This window comes from Acinonyx jubatus, chromosome A1 (genome assembly GCF_027475565.1).
Source record: "Acinonyx jubatus isolate Ajub_Pintada_27869175 chromosome A1, VMU_Ajub_asm_v1.0, whole genome shotgun sequence".
Taxonomy (NCBI): Eukaryota; Metazoa; Chordata; class Mammalia; order Carnivora; family Felidae; genus Acinonyx; species Acinonyx jubatus.
Genome location: NC_069380.1, coordinates 149,895,218 through 149,915,469, shown reverse-complemented (window position 1 = coordinate 149,915,469; position 20,252 = coordinate 149,895,218). Strand labels below are relative to the sequence as shown.

At 34.1% G+C, this 20,252-nt stretch overlaps 1 long non-coding RNA gene across 3 annotated transcripts in view; it reads left to right on the top strand.

Moving 5' to 3' along the window:
- Positions 1 to 20,252, top strand: part of LOC106969218 (uncharacterized) — a 176,476-nt gene that overhangs the window by 31,999 nt on the left and 124,225 nt on the right. For 2 of the 3 annotated variants that reach the window (XR_003413716.2, XR_008299600.1), the window contains exons 3-4: positions 2,976 to 3,055; positions 16,828 to 16,852. This is a non-coding gene — a long non-coding RNA (uncharacterized LOC106969218). The remainder of the gene's footprint in view (positions 1 to 2,975; positions 3,056 to 16,827; positions 16,853 to 20,252) is intronic. The other variant, XR_001429308.3, reaches the window with a different exon arrangement.

The following is a 20,252-nucleotide window of genomic DNA, read 5'->3' as shown; positions in this document are numbered from 1 at the left end:
AAAGGATAAGGTACTAAGGCATGTATTTTAGCAGATACAAAGGTATATAAGGTGGTGTTCTTACCCTCAAAGAACTCAGTCTTACAAGCTACTCACATGATTTGTATAAGGGAATATATGACTTTGATACAGGAATGACAAAACTTTGTTCCATAAAGAAATTCAGAATATTATGAGGGTTTAAAGGGGAGAGCCCATCTACTAGAAGATATAGATAAGTGTAAATTTAGGGGATATAGTGGAGCTAAAAATGAGATCATGGAGGCTTCTGGCCTATTCATCTGTGGATTCCTCAAGGACCTGTTAGAATTTTGAATTTATAGAAGCTCAATAATTGTTGAATTCATTATTGGACAAATTCTATAATGTTAGAAAAGAATCATTTGAGGGGTCCTTGGGTGGTTCAGTCAATGAAGTGTCTGACTCTTCATTTTGGCTCAGATCATGATCCCAGGGTCATGTGATCGATCCCCACATCAGGCTCCACACTGGGCATGGAGTCTGCTTAAGATCATCTCTCTCTCCCTCTGCTCCTCTCCCCTGCTCGCTGTCTCTCTCACTGTCTCGCTTGCTCTGTAAAATAAAAAAAAAAGAAAAGAATCATTTGATTATCTTGTGTTCTAGGATAATAATTTTGACAGTAGGAGTTTTTGGGTTTTTGCTTTTTGTGAAGTTTTTTGCTACTGATTTCTATGAGATGCAGAGAAGTTTACATACAAAGCCCTTGTGACAGTTTTAGATAAAGTCACTGTAAAAGTGTAAGTCATTAGATTAAAGAGGGTAGAATTTACTGATATTTCCTATGCAACAATATTTTTGCCATGTACCTAGAGTAACAAGGTTAGATGACTTCAACATGAAAATCCATGCAGTTTGTTCAAGATATTTTGAAAAGTTCTCCATTTTCTCATCATGTTATAAATTGTAATGTTTATAACCATCAGGTAAATGAAAACAGAAGAGGAAGAAAATCTAATTCGGAATAGAGCTATAAAAACAAAAGAATAGAATAAGGTCCTTTATGTCACTGAGATACATTGTTACATCCTCTTATGTTCTACATCATGGACTTCTAACACGTTCACAACTTGTATGTGTCATATGGGCATAAGCTATTTCTCATCCTCCTACTCAGACTTCCTTCCTAATAGCAAGTTGTTCCAAAATATCTTGTCAGCAAGACTTTGCTGCTGCTTGAAGACAAACTTGATTCTGAAACCCTTTGCTCTTTGCAAAAGAAAGAAAAATAATGTTGTTTTATTTCCAGTGTCAGAATATAAATCAGTATCATAGATAATTTCAGCATTTTATGAGTGCTTAAATTAAATGCATGTAAAACACAATGGCCTATTCTTGATAATATTTGAATTGTAAAATGGATTCTGCATAGATATGAAACATTCCTCAAATTCTTGATTTTCTTTACTATTTTTAGATTCTTTTCCTTTTTTACAATCTGTATGTTTCTAGTTAAGCAAAACTATTGATAATTATGATGCCTTTGACACAATGTAGAGAAAAACCTCAAGGTACCTTAATATAATTACATAAATCATAGATTGTTTAAAAAAATAATTCATCAACCCTAGCCCCAATTCATGTGAAAATTGCAAAAGGCTGTGATAAAACCTCAGCCCAGAAATTGAACATGGCTTATCCTGGCCATTGCTTAGGCTTCAGAGATCTCCATAACCCTACCCTCAAACTTCTAGAGTGGAGACAATGTCCCCACCAAGTCAACCCTCACTGCCTACAGTTTAGTGTTGGACCCCAGTATCTAGCTCAGAAACATGAGCAAGGAGTAAAGTTTGGGACCAAAAAAACCATTCACTCGGTGCTGACTGATGCCCACATTCAACAGTTGCAGTGCTGGAGCTGGAATTTCCACTGAAAGGACGTCAACTAGCTGGGAATAGGACACACTTTTGTGGTGGTCATAAAATATCCCTAGCCCATAAAGAAATGGTCATCAAGGGACAGTAAACATATTCATTGATTCATTCATTTATTCATTTGTCTAATCATTCATATACACACATATCTGTTTTTTTAATACTTTTAGGTACTTTTATGTTGGTGAATCAAAAAGAAGTCAGTGGAGGGGCACCTGGGTGGCCCAGTCAGTTAAGCATCTGACTCTTGTTTCAGCTCAGGTCATGATCTCACAGTTAGTGAGATAGAGCCCAGCATCGGGCTCTGTGCTGACAGCATGGAGCCTGCTTGGAATTCTCTCTCCCTCTCTCTCTGCTCCTCCCCCACTTGTCCTCTGTCTCACTCCCTGTCCCTCAAAATAAATAAATACACATTGTTTTAAAAAGTCAGTGGAAATGTTATTGAAGATGAACGTCAATTGAGCAAGGTTCTGGAATTGGTGCTAAGTGTGCAAGTAAAGGTGTAATATTGGAAAGGGTGAGACTATCTCTTGCCTGAGGTAACAGAGAAGAAGATCTAGATAAGTTAAAAAGAAATTCTGGAGTAGAGAGAGTAAAGTTGAAGGAACTCTGATCAGAAGCCAACTCTGATCTCAATAAAGAGGTGATTCTGACTGTAGTACAAAAGGAAGGAAGAGCATGCCTTTGGGGCTTGAGGAGATTGGAAAGCACTGAAACATTAGAAATACTAGGATATTGACAGGGTGACAAGAAGGATTCATATGAAGTCAAATCACGGGTTTTATGAGCTATAGGTTCTGCTGAAATGGGTCAGGATAGATAGGTATATCATAAACATAGTCAATTTTAGATTCATGACAGTCTTGAAAGTCAAGCTTGAGAGTCAAGTTGGAGCTTGAAAGTCAAGTTGGAGAAAATGGTCAGTAGAATTATGTTCAAGACCAAGGAGGTAGAAATGTTAGCATGGTATAAGATAATGGGAAATATCTAAAGTACAAAAGATTGAGGAGACCATTTTAAGATTCGGGGCATTTCATGATCAGAAACAAACAATAAACTTTCATAGTTTATAATTTTTTTCAGATTTGTCTTCCAGAATTTTTTCATCACTGAGCCTCAGCTCCTCTCTGATATAAACTCCTTATGTGATCTCCATCAAATGCGTAAGCTTCAAGCTAGTCCTGACCTAAACTTTGGTCTATGCCCTGTCCCTGCAATTCAATTCTTAGGCCTTTATCTCATTCCTGACATACGACTCAGTCCACTTGTAACTGATCACTACCTAAATCAGGTCTCACCTAAGTAGAAGGTGAATGATAGGGACAGAATGAGCTGTAGGCTTAGAGATTAAACATGATTATCAGTAACGAGATGATAGAAATGAAGTAAGGCATTAGACTGGATTAAAAAAAGATGTAGATTACCTGTTACACATACTGTTATTAAAGAAAATCCTGATAATACTGTAAGTTCAATTTATTTTAGAAAAAAATGGAACACATATAGACATTAAAAATTTGTGTATTGGGGCGCCTGGGTGGCTCAGTCGGTTGGGCAGCCGACTTCGGCTCAGGTCATGATCTCGCGGTCTGTGAGTTGGAGCCCCGTGTCGGGCTCTGTGCTGACAGCTCTGAGCCTAGAGCCTGTTTCAGATTCTGTGTCTCCCTCTCTCTGACCCTCCTCCGTTCATGCTCTCTCTCTGTCTCAAAAATAAACGTTAAAAAAAATTTTTTTTTAAATAAATAAAAATTTGTAGATTAAAATAGTCAAGTAAATATATATCTGGGAATCTAGCAAGTTATTGATAGCATGACATGTGATAGGGTCTTGAGTGCAATAGGATGACAACTGAAAGTATAAGACAAATGATGGACAAAATAAGAGGCTCAGAAATGATTTCGAATAGTAGTATAGAATTTGAAAGATTTGTTGAAAAAGATTTGCAACTCCCTAGGAATTGTTTAGTGAGGGGTTATTAAGAAAATGATCACATCAAAGGTAAAGCCAAGTGTCTATAAAAAGAAGAATATATGAATGTGTTTGATGGTGTAGAAAAATGAATTGACAAGATTGGGAAAAGATGAGAGTAAAGGAACAGTTGAGGTTGAAGGTCAAAGGAATAGGGTGTGACTTAGATGGGAATCTACATATCATTTGGTAAAGCAGAGAATGTTTGACTTTCACCTTTGGTGATCATTGGGAATAAGGAACTGACAGATATTGGATTTGGGGAATAAACTAGAAGGTCATAGTAAAAAAGAAAAACAGGATATGTAATCTTTGCTGTTGGCAGAATTTGTAGTTTTTAAAACCACAGAGGCCTGACTGGGGACTAGGATGCTGGTGTGATCTTGAAAACTTGCTTCCTCTGCTTGGTTCTGTTGCTGATAACAGCTTCATGTTGGAAGAGCGGTTGTTGGAGGACTGCCCCTCAGCACATTTTCCTCCTACATGCTGAGCTCTGATATGAAGAGAGAGGATGTTACATGCAAGAGATCTAGGCCACCTTGCTCAGGAATTATGTTGAAATGAATCAGCTATGTGAAGTTAAATAGATTGGCACTTTATTGGTGAAGTAAAGATTTGCAAACTATAGCGTTATATCAAGTTGTAGAAATCAGGGCCTGAAATAGTCAGGACAGTATTGCACAATTGCTGACTCAAGAGGGCCTCAATTATTTCCTTCCACTAAACAGCAAAAGCAGCAACTAGTTTTCATCCTTAAACCAAAACATGCATTAGAGGAATGCCTTTCATACTGATCAGTCTACTCTTCTTTTACAGTATCACTTTATGGTATAATTTGAAGAGCTCTAGATAAGAGGATAAGAGTGTTCATGCCCTTAAGTTACTAAATTATTTTTCCATATCATAGTGATGTCAGAAGTGGGATGATCCCCATAACTCTGTGAGGATCAACATGATCATATTTCCATGTTATAAAGATGGTTTTGACACTAAAATGGAGGGTAGATTGGTAGAGGTTCCAGGAAGAACATATTGGAAATAAATCAAGAAACTGCTGTTAAAATCTGGTGAGAACTGATGATCTATTGACAAACAGAATATGACTAATTAGATATGAAGTGAAGGATGAAGTACAGAGAGAAAAGTAACTAGGATGAAAGCAAGATCTCTGGTTTGTGTGGAGATGCCCTTTCTGAGATAGGGAACATAAATAAGGTTAGCATGTGTGAAAGCAAAAATCCAAATTCAGTTTTAGGCATGTTGACTTCAGATATTCAATTTTAGATATGTTGGAGACATCCAGCAGGCAGCAAGATAAATAGTTCAATAGGTAGGTAGTTAGGTAGACAGATAGATACGTAGATACTGAATATTGAAAATATATTTTGAAATCTATATTGAAATATATTCAGTATTCAGTATCTACCTACCTATGTCTACATATCTATCTGAATATTGAATATATTTCAATATATTTATATATTGAATATATAGACATTTATTTATAAATATATATTCAATATATAAATACTCAATATTCAGTATAAATATCAATATATAAATATCAATACAAATATTTCAGTATTCAATATCTACCTACCTCTGTCTACATATCTATTATCTATCTATGTATCCATCTACCTATGAGCTCAGAGTATACAGAGTTGGTGAAGTCGTGGGTCACCCAGTGAGCAAATAGAGAAATATTCCAGACAACATATTTTAATTTTAACATGTTTGAAATTTGAAGGTATAATTGAACAAAGAGCAGTAGACCAAGGACTATCTTAACAAAAGCTCAGTTGAAAAGGAAATTATTGTATGCAAACTCTTGGAACTTAATTGATTAGTTTCCTCATAGTTTGTGCATTTAATGCTTACCACGGAAAAAGGAGCAGTGTATCTCTGTGTGTATAGTGTGTACATGTGTACATGCAAATGAGAGTGTGGAACAAAAAGTACCATGTGTATATATGTATAGATACTTTGTATATAGGTATCCATAACATTCTTGTGAATAAATATGTATGAGGAAATACTAAAATTTTCTTCTTTAGGGGTAAGAGGAACACTAGCTTTTGGATGATGAGGAAGGAAATGTTTGTTATGTGGGTATGATTACTTTGTTTATAGTTCTGCTTCTACTGTGGTATAAAGTTAAACTTAAAGCCACTCAAGGAAGTTCACGAATATTCTATTCAATAATTTAAAGGTTAGAAAGCATGCTTCTCCAGGGAAAGACCTTCTCCACCGCAAAAAAACTCTTAAAGAGTCAACTGTAAATTCTTGTTTGTGTGTGTGTGTGTGTGTGTGTGTGTGTGTGTGCGCGCGCGCGCGCACACACGCTCACATGTACACCACACACACACAGGCACACAGAATTTTTTAACTCATGGAAGGAAAAAAATTTTTGAGCATGATGATCATAGTGAAGCACTTAAACCAAAAGAACTATAAGCAAAAACTAAAATAAATCAGTTATGACTGAATAATTAACTTAAAACTTAGTAGTGTTTCTCCTACAGTAATACAGATTTGAACATTTTGATCAATTCTGCATAAGCTTAATGTGTCAATTCTTAATACACTGGATAACTTAGTATTGAAAATTATGTTGAAAATGACTATCATTTCTTGTTCTCCTTATTTGTATCTATGATTCTTATTATTCTTGACATTTACACTAAACTCACATTTTTATAGATCTATCATCTTCTTCATAAGCCCACACCATTTAATGAATTTTGTGCTTGAAGTTGCCTAAAAACTATTCAGAATTCTTCTATAAAGAAATAGACTTCCCTAATGTCCCTACATTGAATATATAAATAATAGAAGAATTTTAGGGTAGAGGTTCAATATATGAGACTCATATTTGTCTCTTCTGAGTTTGTAATTCCTTGAGAACTGACAAATGGAGCACAAAATGTTAATTTTATTATGGATAAAGTTTATCAGAGAGAATTTTGATCTGTGACCAAATGAGTTAGCTAAATTAATTTATCAGATTTGAATGGATAAGAACAGACGCCCCCAGAGGGATAGAGGCTGCTCTTAAGAGCTTAACTGTAGTGTAGAAAGTAGAAACAAATGCATGTGTCAGAAGGGTATGGCTCTGCAAAAGTACAAAAAGTACATTCAACTTTTCTTTTAAACTCATCCCTCATGTAAGTGACTCCAGTCAGTGAAGAAAGGAAAAAGGAAGGAGGGAGAAAAATTAAAAGCGTTCCTCTTACACTTTTCCTTTCTGGGAAAGTGGAGAAGAAAGTTGCTTTCCTCTGTGAAAACATGGGCAGTTTAAAATGCATCTCTATTTCACAGGTAATAAACAACAAGGACACATCTATTACTCAATGCATATAAAGTTCCTTTTATTAAGCCAGATGATAGAAATCAGTGTAATGTTAGGGAGACTCAAGTCAGTTCTATACTTTGATGTTCCATTGCAGTTTCTTTTCATTGTTTTAGGTAGTTTAAATTAGTGATTCTCATCTCATTTTTTAAAATGTTTTAAGTATTTTTATGTGCCCATTATAATCTTAATAAGTATTTAAATTTTTTTTAACATTTATTCATTTTTGAGAGAGACAGAGCACCAGGAGGAGGGGGCAGAGAGAGAGGGAAAGATAGAATCCGAAGCAGGCTCCAGGCTCTGAGCTGTCAGCACAGACACCAATAAAGGGCTCGAACTCATGAAACGTGAGATCATAACCTGAGCCAAAGTCAGATGCTTAACCGACTGAGACACCCAGGCACTCCAATAATCTTAATAAGTATTTTAATGGACACTTAATCAAATTTCATTTTTTATATATTTATATTATTTAATGCAATTACAAAATGTTCTGCTTTTAACCTATCTGCCCTTGCTTTACTCTGTTTTAGAGAGTCACTACAGATAGCTTTAAATGCATTTTTAGGGAAAATTAATTGATATATAACATTATCTCAGTTTTGGTTGTACAATATAATAGTTTAATATATAATATATATTATATAACATGATATATATGTTGTATAGTATATGTCAATTATACATTTATATGTAATATATATTATGAAATGAGTACCACAGTAAGTTTAATTAACATCCATCATGACATATTTATAATTTTTTTTCTGTAATGAGAATCTTTAAGATTTACTATCCTAGCATCATTAAAGTATATTATTAACTGCAGTGACCATGCTGTATATTACATCCCCAGGACCTCTTTACCTTATAACTGGAAGTTTGTACCTTTTGACCACCTTCACACACTGTGCCCACCCTTTCACCCCCTGTCTCTGGCGGTGACCATTCTGTTCTACCTGTCTTTCTGTCTCAATTTCACATGGCATAATGCCCTTGAGATCCATTCATGTTATTATAAATGGCAGGATTTCCTTCTTTTTTATGGTGGAATCTTATTTATATAAATATATTCACCCATTCATCTGTTGATAGACACTTAGGTTGTTACTATGTCTTGGCTATTATAAATACTACTGCAGAAAACATGGGGGTACAAATATCTTTTTCAGTTAGTGATACCATTTTCTTCAGATAAATACCCAGAAATGGAATTGCTGGATCAAATGGTAATTCATTTTTCATTTTTTGAAGAACCTCCATACTATTTTCCATAGTGACTACACCAATTTACGTTCCCATCAACAGTGAAAAAGGATTCCCCTTTCTATACATCCTTGCCAACATCTTTTTTGTCTTTTTTAATAATAGTCATTCTAACAGGTATGAGGTGATATCTCATTGTGGTTTTGATTTACATTTCCCTGATGATTAGTGATGTTAAACACCTTTTCATGTACCTGTTGGCCATTTGTGTACCCTTTGGAAGTGTCTATTCAGATCATTTTCCCATTTTCAAATTGGATTGTTTGAGCTTTTTTCAACAATCTGTTTAAGTTGTATGAATTCTTTATATATTTTGGATATTAATCCCTTTATGATTTGCAAATATTTTTTCCCATTCAATAGGTAGCCTTTCCAATTTGCTGATGGTCCTTTGCTGTACAGAAGATTTTTAGTTTGATATAGTCACAGTTTTATTTTTTCCTTTTGTTGACTATGTTTTTGTGGTTAAATAAAAAAATTGCCAAAACCAGCATTAAGGAGCTTATCCTATATGGTTTTTTCTAGGAGTATTATGGATTCAGGTTTTATATTCACATCTTTAGTCCATTTTGAGTTAATTTTTGTATATGGTGTAAGATAGTGATCCAGTTTCATTGTTGTGCATGTGGCTGTCCAATTTTCCCAACACCATTTGTTGAAGAGACTCCTTTCCTCCTTGCATGTTCTTGGTGCCTGTGTCAAATGTATTTTTATAAGATTTTTATCAAAGAGAGTTGACACTCTGATTAATGATCACCAGAATGGTAACTTTTTTTGTAGGGATGAAAGATAAATATTAACAGGGTAGTATTTGAAAGGAAGAGACAAAAGAATTGCATAGGAAGATGGTTAACTTTGAAGTAGATGATTAAAAACTCTTTCTTGTAGGGGCGCCTCAGTGGCTCAGTAAATTAAGCGTCAGGTTCTTAATTTTGGCTCAGGTCATGACCTCATGGGTTTGTGAGATTGAGCTCCACACTGACAATGCAGAGCCTGCTTGGGATTCTTTCCGCCTCTCTCTCTGCTCCTCCCCTGCTCATGCTTTCTCTCTTTCAAATAAATAGATAAACTTAAAAAAAAAAAAAAAACCTAAAACCCTCTTTCTTGTGAAAAAAATCTGTATATTTAAAGACATAAAAATAAGCAATGTAATCATATTTATCTCAGTTTCTAATCAGGGGCGCCTGGGTGGCTTAGTTGGTTAAGCCACCTCAGGTCACCATCTCAGGGTTCATGGCTTCAAGACCCACGATGGGCTCTGTGCTGACAGTGCAGAGCGTGGAGCTTGCTTCAGATTCTGTGTCTCCCTCTCTCTCTGCCCCTCCCCCACTTGTACTCTGTGTCTCTGTCTCTCTCTCTCTGTCTCTCAAAAATAAATAAACATTAAAAAAATTAAAGAAATTCTAGTCAGTAAATTAAAGGTAGAAATTGTACTATGTAAAATATCTAACAGCTCATTCCTTCTGTTAATGTTACTAGATTTAATATTACTACAATTATGTGAAACTTGAAACTACCCCAAAGGGGAAAAAATGCCATGAAAATCTTAGTTTTATGATTGAATCACACAATTAACATATAAATGTATGATGTTAAAAGGTAGTATTGTTATGGATCAGTGATTTGGCCTTATTAACATTTCTATTGAAATTAAAAACTTTCATAAATTTGCTTTAGTTTTTCTATCACTACAATTTGCATAGAAATTTAGGTGAATCTAGTGATGATCACAGATTTCATGAAAGGCCTTCAGGTTTCATGAAAGTAGAGATGACATCTGATCACTTTTGTTTACCAACTGTATTCTTTATGCTGAACACACAGTAAGAAAAGTTTTGTTGAATACATGAATAGATTAAGAAACTGGAGGTAGCTGAGAACATAGAAAATAGCCTCAATCTTCTTGGAAGGTCTTGTTAATTTGTAATGGGGCTGAATATTTCTATCTTTTTTTTAATGGAAATACACAAGTCTCTTTAATAAATGTATTATGTCTAAAGAAGACACATTTTTATGATCCATTTGAAAGCAACTTTATTCCTAAATAGCAGAAATTTGGCTTTAACATATGAAATGGTGTCTTAGAAAGTTTTCTCATTCATTATTCCTAGAGGATATTTTAAATAGATTAAGGAGTGTGGTGATAACAGTTATTAAGCTTGGAACAAATGAACTGTTGACCCGCTTTTGTGGGGAACAGAAATTTTCATGTGTACTTTAATTTGTCTAGATTGTCAGTGAACAATAAAAGAAAAAGAACAAGAAAAGCAATACTGTCTTCTCCCAGCTCTGAGTCTGGGAACAGATAAAATAATTATTTAATATAAATTGGGGGATTTCCTACCTTTTAAGGTAGAAAAGATGTTGGAAGTGTAAGCATAATGACCACTGGGTAATTTGCAGTTTAAAGCATTTCAGAAAGTGAGACAAATGATGTGCCAAAATAGAAATAAGATTCAAATCTCAGTTTATTTGCTTTTTAGCAATGTAGTTTTACAGTCTCTCTGTATCTTAGTTATATCATTTATAAAATGAGGATGAGAATAGTCCTATTTCATGAGGGCTATTGTGGGGATTAAGTAAATAAATCATTTAAATAAAATCCTTTAAATAAGTGACTAGTGCTATGCCTGGCATGGGGTAGATACCCAATAAGTATTGACACCTCTTTCCCCTCTGAAATGTGGGGAAATTTTGGAAGAAACCAGCTTAAATTATCCCACTAAAAACATGAAGCCAAGCAATCTTAGAAAAGTTTTATAATATTTAGCATCTTTTAGTAAGATGCTAAAGCAGTTGTATGAAAGTTTTTAATTTAAATAAACATGTTAATAAGGCCAATGTACTGATTCATAATAATATTGCCTTTTTAGCATCTACTGAGATATGTTTGAAAAAAGAGAGAGATCCAGATTTTCCTACAGATAACTTTGTCTACCCAAGCCTCATAGTAAGGATTTGGTGTGGACTCGGTAGGGAAAAAAACATCACTGAAAATCTCTGCCAAGAGAACCTCTGAGCATAGGGGCCAGATCCTTTTTCTAACAAGGTCCCTAGGTGATCGTTATGTATACTAAGGTTTGAGATACATTGGTCCCCAGAATAATAATTTTCCTGAGCCCTGAAATAGCTTTTTTTAAATTTATTTTTATTTTTATTTTTTATGACAGCTACTTAGCAGGTTGAGCTTAATAACTGAAAAAGCAGCATACTCTTCTCTCTTTTTTTTCCTTAGGGCAAATGGTATGATTATACATAACAGACAAGTGGAAAGAGTTGTTTTCAGTGCTTGGATCATTGTAAACCTCATCCTACCTTTTTTTTTTTTTTTTTTTTTCCTCATCTACCCAGAGTGGTCGGTCCCCTTATGCAGCTGAGCGGTAAGGTTTAGGGAGAAATGAGCTGAATCCCAACATGGATTCTCAGCATAAGCTGGAAACTCACTCTAGGCTGGGTTTACATCAAAATGAACTAGAGTTAAAGACAGAGTCGTCGAGATTAATATGAGCTGAGGATTTTTGCCTCGTCTTCATTCCTAATAAGAAGGTACCTTTCTTACATAATTGATGGATAGGCTTCATGACTTGCAGACTTCTATTTTTTAACTGTTGGTTTAGCTGTTACTATTTTACCAATTCCCAGATCCATTCTCATGCCATTAATAATGCCAGAGAGCAGCTGTGTTAAAGCTGAGGCTGTCTCCTGACTTTACTAGCCTTTGAGGTCACCAACTGTAAGTAGTTCAAAGGGATTCTGCTCCCTTCAAGGTCTGATGTTTCTCCCACCTGTTATACTCTTAGGGCAGCTCCCAACTTCATTTACTAATATAATCCTTCTGCATTTATTCCTCTGGTTGTTCTTCTATTTTTCCAATGAATATTGTCATTCTCTTATCTTTGTAATATTCATCTATCTTAACCTCTATTACTAAAATGTCTTTCCAGGATCACATCGCACACTCCTAATTTTTAGGATTCTCATGTAATGGTTCAACCAATAAGCTGCTCCTGCCTTGTAAAAATCAGCTTTGGAGGCTTCCTCTTGAGTTTATCTGTTCCTTCTTCAGCCATTCTGGTATATTTCAGCCTATTGATAAGTTCTCCATTGGCAATATGTTAAGATTTTCAAGTTATGTCCCTTATGAGAGAAGACATAAAAAGAAAGCTAGAAACCGTATGAACACACAAGTACAAACAAGTAAGTGCTTTTGATATTGCATCAAATATGGTACCAAATGCCCTGATCTGGTGTTCATGAGTTTGATATCAATTCTGACATTTTGATGTTCTAAATCAAAGATGTGGCTAAGATCACAGTTACTATGGAGACCTCAAAAAGAATGGCTGACCTTTAATGAGTTCTTTGTATCATCAATGAAAGATACATGAAAAAGAAAGGTATTTAAGATGCCCAATATTTCATTGAGAATTTCTTTTTACTAAGATTTTGTGAGATCCAGGTTTATATTCTTTTGTGCCTGATATGAATAGTTCCTTATTATTAATATTAAATACCATTTAGTATTAAAGAATTCCTAATATAATTTTTGTTTGTTTCCCAAGCTTTCCAGGGTTTTATTATTTGGTTATGCATTTGAAACAATTTGTAAAAGTAATCATCAGTCATTGATGTCAGAGGCATAGAAAAACAGCTATTTTTGTTTACCTAACCAGCCCAACTTAGGCTTTGTAGCATTTTAAACTAGGGAGAAATGTTACTCACTGTAAGTTGGGCTTCAACCAGGAAAGCACTGCCATTAGCTACTGCCTCTTACAAGCTATGAATGCCTGTCTTAGAAGAGAGACACATAAGTTAGGAGCACAGACTCAAAAGGATCGAATGGAAAGCTCAGAGAATAAGTGGTACAATCTGTAAGTAAAATTCCAGCACTCCTCCTTTGCTCATTCAGAAATGGATGTTTCTGACTCATTCACCTTATCTGAATGGGGACTTCCTACTTTAATATATACAATCTTTGATGAGAAAGATGGTTCTTCCTAACCATTAAGCTTTCAGGAAAAAAAAAATCTTCCTACAGAAATATACCTGCCATCTTTTTCTTTTTCTTTTCCCCACTGTGCCCAGAGGCCTTGATAAATATATGCAATACACACACACAATAGTATGAATGCTTTTTTAAATGTTTATTTATTTATTTGTTTTGAGAGAGAGAGACACATACACACAGCATGAGCAGGGGAGGGGCAGAGAGAGGAGAGAGAATCCCAAGCAGGCCTCTTGCTGTCATTGCAGATAGCACTGATGCAGACTCTTCCCATGAACTGTGAGATCATGACCTGAGCTGAAATCAAGAGTTGTATGCTCAATTAACTGAGCCACCCAGGCACCCTTATATTTGTTTTCTGTTGATGTATAACAAATTACTACAAACCTAGCACCTTAAACAGTACATATTTATCATCTCACAGTTTCTGTGGGACAGGATTTTGGACATGGATTAGTTAGCTTTTCTTCTCTGGCTCTCATTGGACTTCACTTCAGATGTCAGCAGGGCTGGGTTCTCATCTGGAAGGTCGTCTTGGGATGAATCTACTTCCAAGCTCATTCAAGCTTAGACAGAATTCATTTTGTTGTGGCTATATGACCAAGGCCTGTAGGTCCTGTAGGCTCTCTCAACTTTTTCCTACCTGGGCCTCTCCATAAATGGCTCACACTGTCACAGTTTGCTTCATTTAGGCAGACAGAAGAGTGAGAGTGGAACATTTTGGAATTCTCTAGGCTCTGGTGTTAAAAAAAATGAGAGCTGATCTTTTGCTAACAGGCCACATCAAGGAGCAAGAGCTTTATTTGGGGTTTTGCTGCAGCCAGTCTAAAACCAGGAATTGTAAAGATTCCTCTGCAGTACATTTCTCTGCACCAGTCGCCTATGTATTCTGGAACTCACAGAAGAATTGGCATAATTAATCATACATCAATTTCAGTTCATGGGCTTATATCTATTAATCCTTTACTTCCTAAACTTCCTGATATTTCCAACTTGTGACATCTGTAAAGATACATACCAGCCCTCTTCTCTATTCCTCTACTACTTAACTTCCATCCTCACCCCCCAGGTAATTTCATTCATTTCTGTGACCTCAGAGCCAATCTATTATGCCAGTGATTCCTAAAACCATCTATGTAAAGCCCAGACTTCTCTTTCCATATAAAGTCCTACATCAAAATTGACCTCCAACATTTTACTAAGATGTACTGCAGGTAGCTGAATCTAAATAGTCCAAAACTTAATTCATCACATTCTTTCCCCTCTCTCACTCACACCTACCAGTTCTGATCCTCTTCCTCTCACTAAAAAACAATACCATCCACTCAGTGGCTCACTTCACCAGCATGGGACTCCTTTGCTCTTTTCTCTTCCTTACCGTTGTCAAATTAACAAATACTGGCATTTCAACCTGAGCCTCATTTAAAATGTTAATGATGAATGTTGCATATTTTCAGCACAGATATATAAAGTATAATCATAAAATTAAACCCATAAACCCATCACCCAAATTAAATAATAAAGTCACTGTTAGTTTGTGTTGAATTTCACTTTGTGTTTGTCTGTAGAGCATCCTAGTTCTCCCCCAGAGTTAGTTACTATTCTAAAGGCTGTGTTCATCATTGTCTTCTTCTATGTATCCCCCAACAACATGTTTAACAATGCCTGGTTTTGAATTCTATAAAAATGGTCTTCTAATGTATGCTTTCAACAACTTGCTTTTTTCACTTAACACTATGACTTGAGATTTGTCCATCTTACCGCATGTAGAAGTAGTTAACTTGAAATTTCTGAAGTATAACAGTATAACATTTTATAAATATATAACAGCTTAATAGTGGTCATTTGTGTTTTAATTTGTCCTTTATTATAATGCTCCTATGAAATTGTACATACTCTCCATTCACATGACATGAACAAGTGTCTTAATTTATGGATTGTAGTACATGCATATTTCCAACTTTACAAGTTAATGCTAAGTTATTTTCCAGGGTATAGATTAAAAATTTAAACTCCTGCTTGCGGTGTTTAGAGTTCTTATTGTACATATCCTGACCAACATTTCCTTTTTTAAGACATTTATTTTTATTAATATGGTAGGTGTGCTGTGGTTTAATTTTAATTTCTCTGAAATTTAGTGTAGGTGGATATATTTTTATTTATTGTTGGCAGTTTGTTTTCTGTGAAATAAATGTGTCCATATTTTTGTCCATTTTTCTTTCTTTTTTTAAGTTTATTTATTTTGAGTGAGAGAGAGCGAGCAAGCGGGGGAGGGCCAGAGAGGGAGGGAGAGAGAATCCCAAGCATCCGATGTAAGGCTCAATCTCATAAACTGTGAGATCATGACCAGAGCCAAAATCAAGAGTAGGACACTTAACCAACTGAACTACCCGGGTGTCTCTGTCCATTTTGCCATTAGGTTGTTTGCCATTTCTTAGTGAATATTATAGTGAAGTCCCATATATATGTGGATTAACATTATTTTCCAGTTATGAATGTGTAAATCTTATTCCACCAAATAGTGGCTCTTTCTTACATATTTGTAATCAACAGAAGAGTTCTTTCTTTTGATCAGTTGTTAATTTTAATGTAAATTAGGTAGTCCTTATTTTTTTTATATTAAGTGATTTTGTGTCTCATTTAAGAAATTAATTTACACCCCCAAAATCAAAGATATCCTATAATTTGTTGTAAAATTTTAAAATATTTCTTCAACGTTTAAGATTTTAACCCATCTGGGATTGAATTTTGTGTATGGTGTGATGTAAGAGGCAATTTTTTTTTTTTTACAATTAGAAAGTGATTATTCCGTTATCATTGATTGCACAATGTGTCAGTTTCCCCATTTTGAGTCATGTTTTTATAATACATTGGTGGGTCTACTCCTTGGCTGTCTTTTGCTGGTATATTTTCTAAGCTTGCGCCAAAATCATACCATGAAATCTGTGGCTTTAGTGTAAGTCTGGAAATCCAAATAGAGCAAGTCCACCATTCTTGCTTTGCTTCAAGAATGTCCTGTTTTTTTCTGTTTCCTGTATGTATGTATATGTAAATGTATGTGTGTGTATATATATATATTTTTTGTCATACCCTATCAAAAATCATGTTGAGTTTTCATTAAATTTGTGTTGTAAGTATAAATATGTTTGTATAGAATGGACAATTTCACATTATTGCATCTCCATGCTGAACATGGAATACTTATATATAATAAGTTGCTAAACTCTTTAATTCTAATAATTGGCCTTTTGAGCTTTTCATGTGGATAATCATGTCATTTGCTATTTATGACAGTTTTGTTTCTTCCTTTCTAATACCTAAGACTTATTTTTCTTGCTTTACAGACAGCTTCAGGACATCTAAGATAAGGTAAGAGGAAGTAGTGATAATTTACCTCTATCTTATCTTTTTTCTTACAGTTTAACTTACAGCTTTGTTAATACAGTCACTTAATTTATATTTCATTAATTTCTGATACTTCCTTTTTGTACTTTTCAGTTTTTTAAGCATTTTCTAACTTCTTAAGTTGAATAAGTAATTAATTTTCAAAGTTTTAAATTCTGAGATCAATATAAAAGGCTATAGATTTCCTTTTGACAGTTTTTTTGGTTGCATCCCATAAGATTTGCAATATTAGTAATAATACTAATTAGGTCTAAATATTTTCTAATTTCTGTTAAAAAATTTGCTTTGACCCATGAGTTGTTTATGCAATGTATGATTTAAAAATTTTTAACATATTTTTGGGTTTGATTTACAAATGTACTAAATTTTAGCAATTTATACATGAAATAATTTAGAATTAAGCAGTTTTTATCAGTGTATATTGACTCTGTATTTTTCAAGACTTTATGAAGCAACATGTTCAATGTATTCTTTAAATGGTAAGTTTATCACAGAAGTTGGGTACACAGTTCTTAACATTTGTTTTACACATACGTGTTATTTGTTAAACAAAACCTAGTTTAATAGTGTTGTTAAAAGCTTTTATACCATTACTGATTATTTCATCTTGGTATAATAGTTGTAAACAGTGTTGAAATATCTCATTTTGATGTCAGATTTTCACTTCATGTGTTTTGAAGCTATATTATTATTTAGAAGTTTAAAATTATTGCATCTTCCTGACGAATTGAAGAATTTATTATTATATTATTACCTTTTTCATTTCTAGCAATGGGGTTTTGCCTTAAAAATCCATCTATGATAATAATATTGCACAGTATTTTTTCTAGATTATCCTTTTTCTTGAAGTAGCTCTTTATGAATCCAAGTTCCACGTGGAGGTTGGTGAGGGGTGGATATATAGAGCAAGGCTTTGTCTTTTGTCTCCCACATGTGTCAGCAATTAAAATCTAAGCTCTAGGTTACTCAAGATCAGTAGACACACCCGGGGCAGCATTTAACCTTCACTGCTTACTAACTTCAATGGATTCATGTCCATACTTCATTTCTGATCCCAGAGCATTTGCATTTTCCTTTCCTACTGGAAAACTAATTTAATAAATATTAAAGAAAAATATATACATACACACACACACACTGTATACCTACAGAAACACATATACAATTATTGAGGTATGTTGATTAAGAGTTTTAGCCATCATCTGTCATACTGCCAGAAATGGATGTCCTGCATTTCAGTATCTTTTAAATACATTCAATTCTCACCATCTATGCAGCCACAAATCTCATTTAGGTGCCCACTTGTTGTTATGCCTTTTTTCCCTTCCAATAATTTCTCCTACAGCCTGAGTATATTTTCTGAAACACACATACGTTGGTGTCACTCCCTCTTGTCCTTAGCATTAAGGACTGGATTATTTAGTATGGCCATATGCTCTTGATGACTTAAACTGCTTATATCTCCATATTCCTGCCTCACATGAATGGCCACCCAACTCCAAAATATCTGATTCTGCTACAGAAATTACTATCTGCCTTGTGGAGCAATTTTTTGCTCTATAAACATTATCTTAGCTGATTCTTACAAAAATATTATTATCCCCATTTTACAGGGAGAAATAGAAATGGCAAGTGACTTAACCAAAGTTACTATTAATTGGAGGAATTGAGATTTCAACTTATATCTGGCTGAGTTCAAAGTTGCTTATACTAATTTCTGATCCTCCTATAGTTCCTTTTCTATTTTGGGGCCTTTGTTCCTCTTCCTGGAACACATCTTGTGCTTCCTTCACCATCATGCCTTTTTTAATCCTTCAGGTCTTCCTTGATCAAGTGCCCTTTTTAATGTGCCTTTTTATTCTGTCATAACATCTCAGTTTCTTTCGTCTTCTGCATTTCCCTTTAGACTCCAGGCTGTGTGACAGCAGAGACTAAATCTACCTTCTCCCATTGACATCTTTAGGACCTTGACATATATTTTCTAAAAAATTTCTCATATACTAGTTCAAAAAATTTTGATGTAAATTAAGAAAAGGGATTTTGTTTTGTGATAAATCAAAATGGGAATTTTTTTCTTCTTTTTTTCTTTCTTTTTTTTTTGATCACGTTAACTTTTAATACAACCTTTCATTTTCTTTTGTTTAAAAATAACCATATTTTTATGTAATTATTAGTAATCTGTCCTCAGACATTCTGCCAAAGTGGTAAAGCATTATAATCAAATATAGCAATTAAGATATTTCTTTTTTTTTAAATTCAGGAGAACCATTCACTAGTTCCCAGGTCAAAGAAAATACCATTTTTATTTACTGTTTTTAGTGTAAAGCTGCTTCCCCTGCTTGAGATTTTATAAATATAAAAGTGGAAGCTACATATTAAGAGCCCAAATGATTTATAAGCCCATACAGTAGTTGTTTAATTGCATGTTGGACAATATTTTCAATATTTGTAATATTTTAAGAGAATGAATTTCATAAAATGAAATTCTAAGCATTATATTCTATTTCTGTTACACTGTTGCTTGACTAACAATTCAGATAAATGTGGTTAGTACATTCTTGCCACTTTTATGAGAAAAACATGTATTTTCATCAGAAAAGAGTAAAAATATTTGTGAGTCTCCTTTAGGCATTAATACTTCATTTGCCTTTTATTTTTGAAATTTTTGTCAGACTAAACATTTCTTTCCATATGAAATATGTAATACTAGATGGAATTTACCTTTAGAATTCAAGAAATTATTTTTTTAAGTAGAGCCAATTAAAACTGGTATGACCAATTGGTAAATTTATTTTTTATTTTCATTGTTTTTCTTCTTAGTGAAGTTAAGGATATATATTTTTTCAGACCCACCAATTCACTTCTAATAATATACCATAGAAAAGGCATGATTAGCTATATTAGGATATCTATGCACAAATGCTATAGCATCTTTATTTATAATAGCCAAAACTGTAAATACGCAAAATGTGCATCATCAATAGAATAGAAAAATAAAAGTATATTCATACATTGGATTATTAACAGCAATTAAAATGAATGAAAGATATACTTAACAACAAAGAAATCTTAAAAGCCTAACACTGAATGAAAGAAGTCACACCCAATAAATATATATTTATGATTCCATTTATATAAAGTTCACAACAGGCAAAACTGAATTAAATTATTTAGTGATACATTTTTAGGTGGTAAAACTATAAAAAAAGGCAAAGAAAGTGTTACCATGAACACCCAGACAGAGTGGGAGGGAAGGTGTTGTAATTGGGTAGGCTGTTGGCAAACTTGTATTTTGTAACCTGGTGGTGCTTACAGAGTAGTTTGTTATAATTAGTTAGTTTAATAATTAGTTTATTATAATTCA